Raw genomic sequence first — 6,638 nt, forward strand, 5'->3', positions numbered from 1 at the left:
GCTTCAGTGGATTTCTGAAAAGAGGTCTCGTCTCGTTGAGACGGCAAAAAGCTAAAGTTTTCTTTAAAAAAGAAATTTACGTTAGAAAGGGATTTTGAGCGTTTGTTTTGTCGAGTGATGCAGTGTAGCAGGCCGCGCCTTGTAATCCAAGCATAAACCTTCGGAGGTGGGTGTGCAAACAGGGGATAAGTGTCAGTTATAAGCAGGCGATCTGCGGGGACTTCATCCGACCGTCGCTAGACGGCAAAAAGCTAAAGTTTTCTTTAAAAAAGAAATTTACGTTAGAAAGGGATTTTGAGCGTTTGTTTTGTCGAGTGATGCAGTGTAGCAGGCCGCGCCTTGTAATCCAAGCATAAACCTTCGGAGGTGGGTGTGCAAACAGGGGATAAGTGTCAGTTATAAGCAGGCGATCTGCGGGGACTTCATCCGACCGTCGCTGCCCTCCTGTTCTGGTTGACATGTGTGAGCTGGAAATAGCAGAGCTCGTCAACACCCACGTTCGTTTCCGGAGTGTCGCCCGCTCTGTCTCCGTCCTCGTTCTGCTGGTGAAACTTCCCTCTGTACCTTTCCTGCCCCACGGCTGGTCCTGGCTGCTCCGCGGGGGCGGGCTCCCCGCGGCCGGGATCGGGATCGGAGGCTCCGCCGGCCCAGCCCTTCCTCCTCTGGGCATTTTCCATGTGCTGTGTTGTCTCCGTTATCGAGGCAGGTCTTTTTCTTAAGTAATTTGCTTGGACTTAGCCATTTACTTCCTCAGCACTTTTACTAACTTGCACTTTTTGGTTGGAGTGACAGCTAACTGTTTTTGTTTTTTAAACCAAGGTTACACCTTTGGAACCATTTTAAGTGGGAAGCCTGATTAACCCGGGGTCTGATGATGCCCCACTCTCAGAACTGAAGGCTGACAAGGGTAGATTAGTCTTCAGAGACTCCTCCAAAGCCACACCCTTCTGGAAGCCATGCTTTTGCAAAGCACAACACTCTAGTCTGTAGAATCCCAGCATGCAAATTAGGGACATCTTGGCTGACACGTAATGTAACTTTGATATATTTAAAATAATAAAAAAATCAAAACCATTAATACCTGTATATGAAAAACGATTGTTAAACCAGCAAATTCTGTTTTTCTCTTAAAATTTTTTTGCTTCTTGGTTTAGCAGACAAGTAGATAATAGGTATCTGAGGATTAAGAAAAACTTGGTTGAGATGAGACCTTTGATCTAGTCAAGAATTCTTAACTGTTCTAAACACTTGGGGTGGTGAGGGAGGGGTGTAGGTGTCTTGAAATGGAAACAGAGCTCTAGGACAAGCCAGCTCACCACTGTGGCCCCTGGGCTGGAAATAGTCACTTGCTGAGGTGTTACTAGTGTGACTGAGGGCCCGACTGAGTCCTGGGGGAAAGTCCTGTGTCCTGGCCTCCTCCATCTGCCGGAAGGCTTCCAGATCTCACACGTCTGAAGACTCTAGGAAGCTGCAAGTCAGCTTCCAGGTCTGATCAAGTTCCCTTTCAAAATCTTTCACTGGCTGCCTTGACTGCTTAGCCTTCAGAGCTTTGTATCCCAACAAATTTCCCAGACAAGCGTGTACAAGTGGCTGTCTAATAGACCAGGAGGGCAGGAAATGTGCCTTACTCATCCTTGTTTCTTCTGGCTCATTGTGGGTGTGACATACATTGTTAAACAAATTTCTGAATAACTAGAGCACCTATTATATACAGGGCGCTTTATATATAATCTCATTTAGTCCTCTCAGTGGGTGTATGAGGTTAGTATTTCACTGACTGAGAAAAACTCAGAAAGTGACTTGCCTAAGTAAGATATATAGTTATCAGGAGAGACAGGAGTTAAACCTCTACTGATCAGACATGGGCCCATTATGGATGGATAATTTGTTATTTTCATAATCAGTATAGATAGATTATTTGTTTTCATTCACAGAATCTTCTATAGCCTCAGCTAATTTAAAAAATAATGTGATTAATAGCATAAAGTGGCAAGTTGGCTGCATATACTAGAAGATTTAGAAAATATTTCTTTGCTTTCATCTAGTTATTTCACTTTTAGGAATTTACGCTTGGGAAATATCTATAATAATAAAAGTATAATATGCTAATTAGACCAGACGTCCTTCTGGATGACCTTCTGGACGAAGCCAGGGCTGCAGGGGAAGCCTGGGTCCCAGGTGCTGGTGGGAAGCCCGGGTCCTGGGTGCCAGAGGGAAGTCTGTGCCGGCAGCTGGGGAAAGGAAGACCTACTCTTGCATGAATTTTGTGCATAGGGCCTCTAGTGGATGTATAAAAATGTAACAAATGAGGATGCTCATCTCAGCAATGTTATATGTTATGTATTATTATGTATGGAGAAACATTGGAAGCAATCTGAATGTCTACCATAGGGATTGGTTAATTAAATATGACAGTCCTGATGAGGAATTGCTAATGATAGGCTGCTAAGTGAAAAAAGCATGTTAAAAAACTAACTATAAATATCATGAGCTCTTTTTGTTTAAAGATTATACACATGCACATACACATATATACACACATCACATATGTGCACACACATATATGTGTATACATACACTCTGGTATGATTATGATTGATTTCATTTTCTTTTTTTAGTTTAAAAACTATTTTTCAGATTTTTCAACAGTCTGTTACTTTTATAACAGAAAAAATGTTAAATAAATAAAAAAACAAAAGAGGGTAAGAACTTACTCATCAAATGCCTAAGTTAGATCAACCTTTAAGTAGTTAAAATTATTCAAGTGGTAGAAGCAAACCAGTCTAAACTTGTCTATCAGGTTTAGCTCACAATCCCTTGGGATCACTTGAAAGGGAGAGAGAGATAAGAAACATCAATGATGAGAGAGAATCATTGATCGGCTGCCTCTTGCACGCTCCCTACTGGGGATCGAGCCTGCAACCTGGGCATGTGCCCTTAACTGGAATGGAACTCGGGACTCTTCAGTCCACAGGTTGATGCTCTATCCACTGAGCAAAACTGGCTAGGGCAAGATAAATAGCTCCTTAATCAAAACTATTATGCTCCAATGTAGCATCATGTACTACTCTTAAGTTGATAAAATACTTGCTGTTAGAAAAGGGCAACCTTAGTTATTGGCAAAAAGATTTAAAAAATATTTTCAGTTATTTGGTTTTACATACACAAGATTAACCCAAACCTTTGAAACCAATCAGAATTAAGTGCCACTAGTATGTATGTTTTACTTCTGATTCATAGGAAAACATGGAACTCATAAAGTCTTTTCTTTGTGGTGTTGAATAATTTCTCACAGAGTGTAAAGTAGATGGTTCAGTAGGACTCTGACCATTAAAGTTTATTAACCATATTAGTTAATACTTATTAATATTAAGATATTGGTAATACAGTAATGCCTTACTCTTAGAAAATAAATTTTTAAATTTCAAGTCAAAAGTGTTGGTTTTTATTATACAAGGACTTTTTGGACAAAAGAATATTTCTGCATGTGTTTGATTTAACAAAAGTTACCTATGTAAAAACCCAACGACCCTTATGGCAGAACGACCAGAACGACTGGTTGCTATGATGTGTACTGACTACCAGGGGGCAGACACTAAACGCAGGAGCTGCCCTCTGGTGGTCAGTGTGCTCCCACAGGGGGAGTGCTCCTCAGCCAGAAGCCGGGCTCATGGCTGGCAAGTGCAGCGGCGGAGCCTCTCCCGCCTCCATGGCAGTGCTAAGGAGCATCGAGGCAAGCAGTAAGGAGTGAGCAGGTGGGTGTTAGGAGCGAGGGGTCCTGGGCTGAGGAACCCCCCTCCCCCCCCAAATTCCATGCATTGGGCCTCTAGTTTATATATATTTTAGGGTTATGTGACATTATATATGCCTGTAATAAATTTTCTTATCTTTTTTATTAGACAAAGTTGTTAAAAGTGGGTAAGCAAAAAGAAGAAACTTGAAATAATCAGTAATCTAACCACTAATAATGACTTTTGGTGTATTGTGTGTGTATGTGTGTGTTTGCATGCACATGTGCGTGCTGTGTGCTTATGTAATCATGCTGTGTATGCTATTTTGAAACCTGCTTTTTATGAGTATCTTGTAATATAAGTGTCAACTACATTATGGTTATTTTTACTTATGTATGCTCTATAATGTTTGAATTGTTTATTTAATTGACAGACATTGCAACCACATTATTTTAAACTCAAAAGGACTATTATTTGTAATAAACTGGACCCTCACTAAAATGCTTTTATTGAGTTTGTGTTGTAAGACAGCCTTATAAACGGGATTAACCTTGTAACTTTTGAAATGACAAATTGTTCCTCAAAAAGATATAAGCAAGTCCTACTGAAGGGCAATTTCTACTTTCTAATAATTAGAGTTAATAGAAGCTTCTAATATATTTTTGTTTTTAACCGAAATGAAGTAGTTTGGTTTATTAATCTCTTGGGTTGCAACTGTAAAATTTGCTTATTTATATAATTTTCAATGCATAGTAACAAATAATGGGGATTAAAAGTTTGGTCCTAAAGACTTAGCTGGCATTTTTTGTGATTGTATTGTACTTAAAAATTTTTTTTCCCCATTTTTCATTTACAGTTGATGTACAATATTATATGAATTTCAGTTGTATAACCCAGTGATTAGACACTTATATCTTATGAAGTGATCACCATGATAAATCTAGTACCCATGTGATACCATACATAGTTATTACAGTACTAGAGGCCCTATGAACGAAATTTGTGCAAGAGTAGGCCCGGCTGCCTTGGCCCTCGCAGTCCCGCTCTGCTGTTCGGCTGTTTGGTCGATTTGCATATTACGCTTTTATTACTATAGATTATTGACTATATTCCCTATGCTATACTTTATGTCCTATGGCTAGTCTGTAAGGACTGATTTGTACTTCTTAATCCCTTCACCCTATTTTTTCCATTGATTTTAGAGGGAGTGGATGGGAGGGAGGATGGGAGGAAGGGAGGAGAGAGAGAGAGCGAAACATTGATGTCAGAGACATATCAATCTGTTGCCTCCTGCATGAGCCCTGACCAGGGCTGGAATCAAACCTGCAACCCAGATACTTTGGTGCCTGGGCTGAAGGTCTAATCACTGAGTCATACTGGCCAGGGCAATGCTTTTACCCGTTTTACCCTCCCCCTCTGCCCTCATCCCATCTGGCAACCATAAAAATATTCTCTGTATCTATGAGTCTATTTCTGTTTTGCTTGTTTGTTTATTTTGTTTTTTAGATTCCACATATTAGTGGAATCATGACATTTGTCTTTGTCTGACTTATTTTTTTTTTAAATATGTTTTATTGATTTTTTACAGAGAGGAAGGGAGAGGGATAGAGAGTTAGAAACATCGATGAGAGAGAAACATTGACCAGCTGCCTCCTGCACACCTCCTACTGGGTATGTGCCTGCAACCAAGGTACATGCCCTTGACCGGAATCGAACCTGGGACCCTTCAGTCTGCAGGCCGATGCTCTGTCCACTGAGCCAAACCGGTTAGGGCTGTCTGACTTATTTTAATCAGCACAATACCCTCTGGGTCCACCCATATTGTTGCAGATGGCAAGGTTTCATTTTTTTTTATGGCTGAATAATATTCCGTTGTATATATGCACCACTTCTTTATCCGTTTATCTATTGATGGGCATGTAGGTTGCTTCCATATCTTTGCTATTGTAAATAATACTGCGGTGCACATATGGATGCATATATCTTTTGATTTAGTGTTTTGGGTTTCTTTGGATAAATACCCAAAAGTGAAATTGCTGGGTCCTTTTTGTCTCTTGTTTTAAAGTCTATTTTGTCTGTTAAAAATATTGCTTCCCTAGCTTTTTTTTTTTTCTTTTTCTCGTTTCCATTTTCATGAAATATCTTCTTCTTTCCCTTTACCTTTACTTTAAGTCGGTGTTTTTTTTAAAAAATCTGAAGTAAGTATCTTGTAGGCAGCATATGTAAGAGTCTTGTTTTTATCTGTTGAGACACTCTATATCTTTTGATTGGAGCATTTAATCAATTTACATTTAAAGTAATTGTTGATAGATATTTTTATTGCTATTTTATTATTCCTATTTTTGATCTTTTTCTTCAAAAATTTTTTATTCCTATTTTTGCTCTCTTTTCTCCTTCTGGTATCCCCATGATGAGAATGTTGGTATCTTTAATGTTGTCCCAGAGACCCTTTAAACTGTCCTCATATTTTGGATTTTTTTTTGTTTTGATTGCATGTTTTCTTCTAACTTATCTTCTAAACTAGAAGCCTGGTGCACAAATTCGTGCATGGGTGGGGTCCCTCAGCCTGGCCAGTGATCAGGGCCAATCGGGGCTGGCTGGCCAGGCGGATGGACCGCAGGAGTTTGGCTGTGGGAGCGCACTGACCACCTGGGGGCAGCTCCTGCATTGAGTGTCTGCTCCCTGGTGGTCAGTGCGCATCATAACGACCAGTGGACTGATCATAACGGTTGCTTAGGCTCATATCCTATCTAATAAAAGAGAAACATGGTAATTAGCGTACGACCGCTACCCTTCCCATTGGCTAATCAGTGCGATATGCAAATTAACTGCCAGCCAAGATGGCGGTTAACCGCCAACAAAGATGGCGGCTAATTTGCATATGTAGGCACAATGCTGGGAGGCGAA

The 6,638-nt window shown here is 40.2% G+C and overlaps 1 protein-coding gene across 1 annotated transcript in view; it reads left to right on the plus strand.

Moving 5' to 3' along the window:
• The first annotated feature begins 293 nt into the window (after positions 1-293).
• The window catches only part of VPS36 (vacuolar protein sorting 36 homolog (S. cerevisiae)), a 43,300-nt gene continuing 36,955 nt past the window's right edge, over positions 294-6,638 (plus strand). The window contains exon 1 of the mRNA XM_005876943.2: positions 294-366. The gene's annotated coding sequence lies outside the window, so the exon portion shown is untranslated. The remainder of the gene's footprint in view (positions 367-6,638) is intronic.

Source organism: Myotis brandtii, unplaced genomic scaffold (genome assembly GCF_000412655.1).
Source record: "Myotis brandtii unplaced genomic scaffold, ASM41265v1 scaffold500, whole genome shotgun sequence".
Classification (NCBI taxonomy): Eukaryota; Metazoa; Chordata; class Mammalia; order Chiroptera; family Vespertilionidae; genus Myotis; species Myotis brandtii.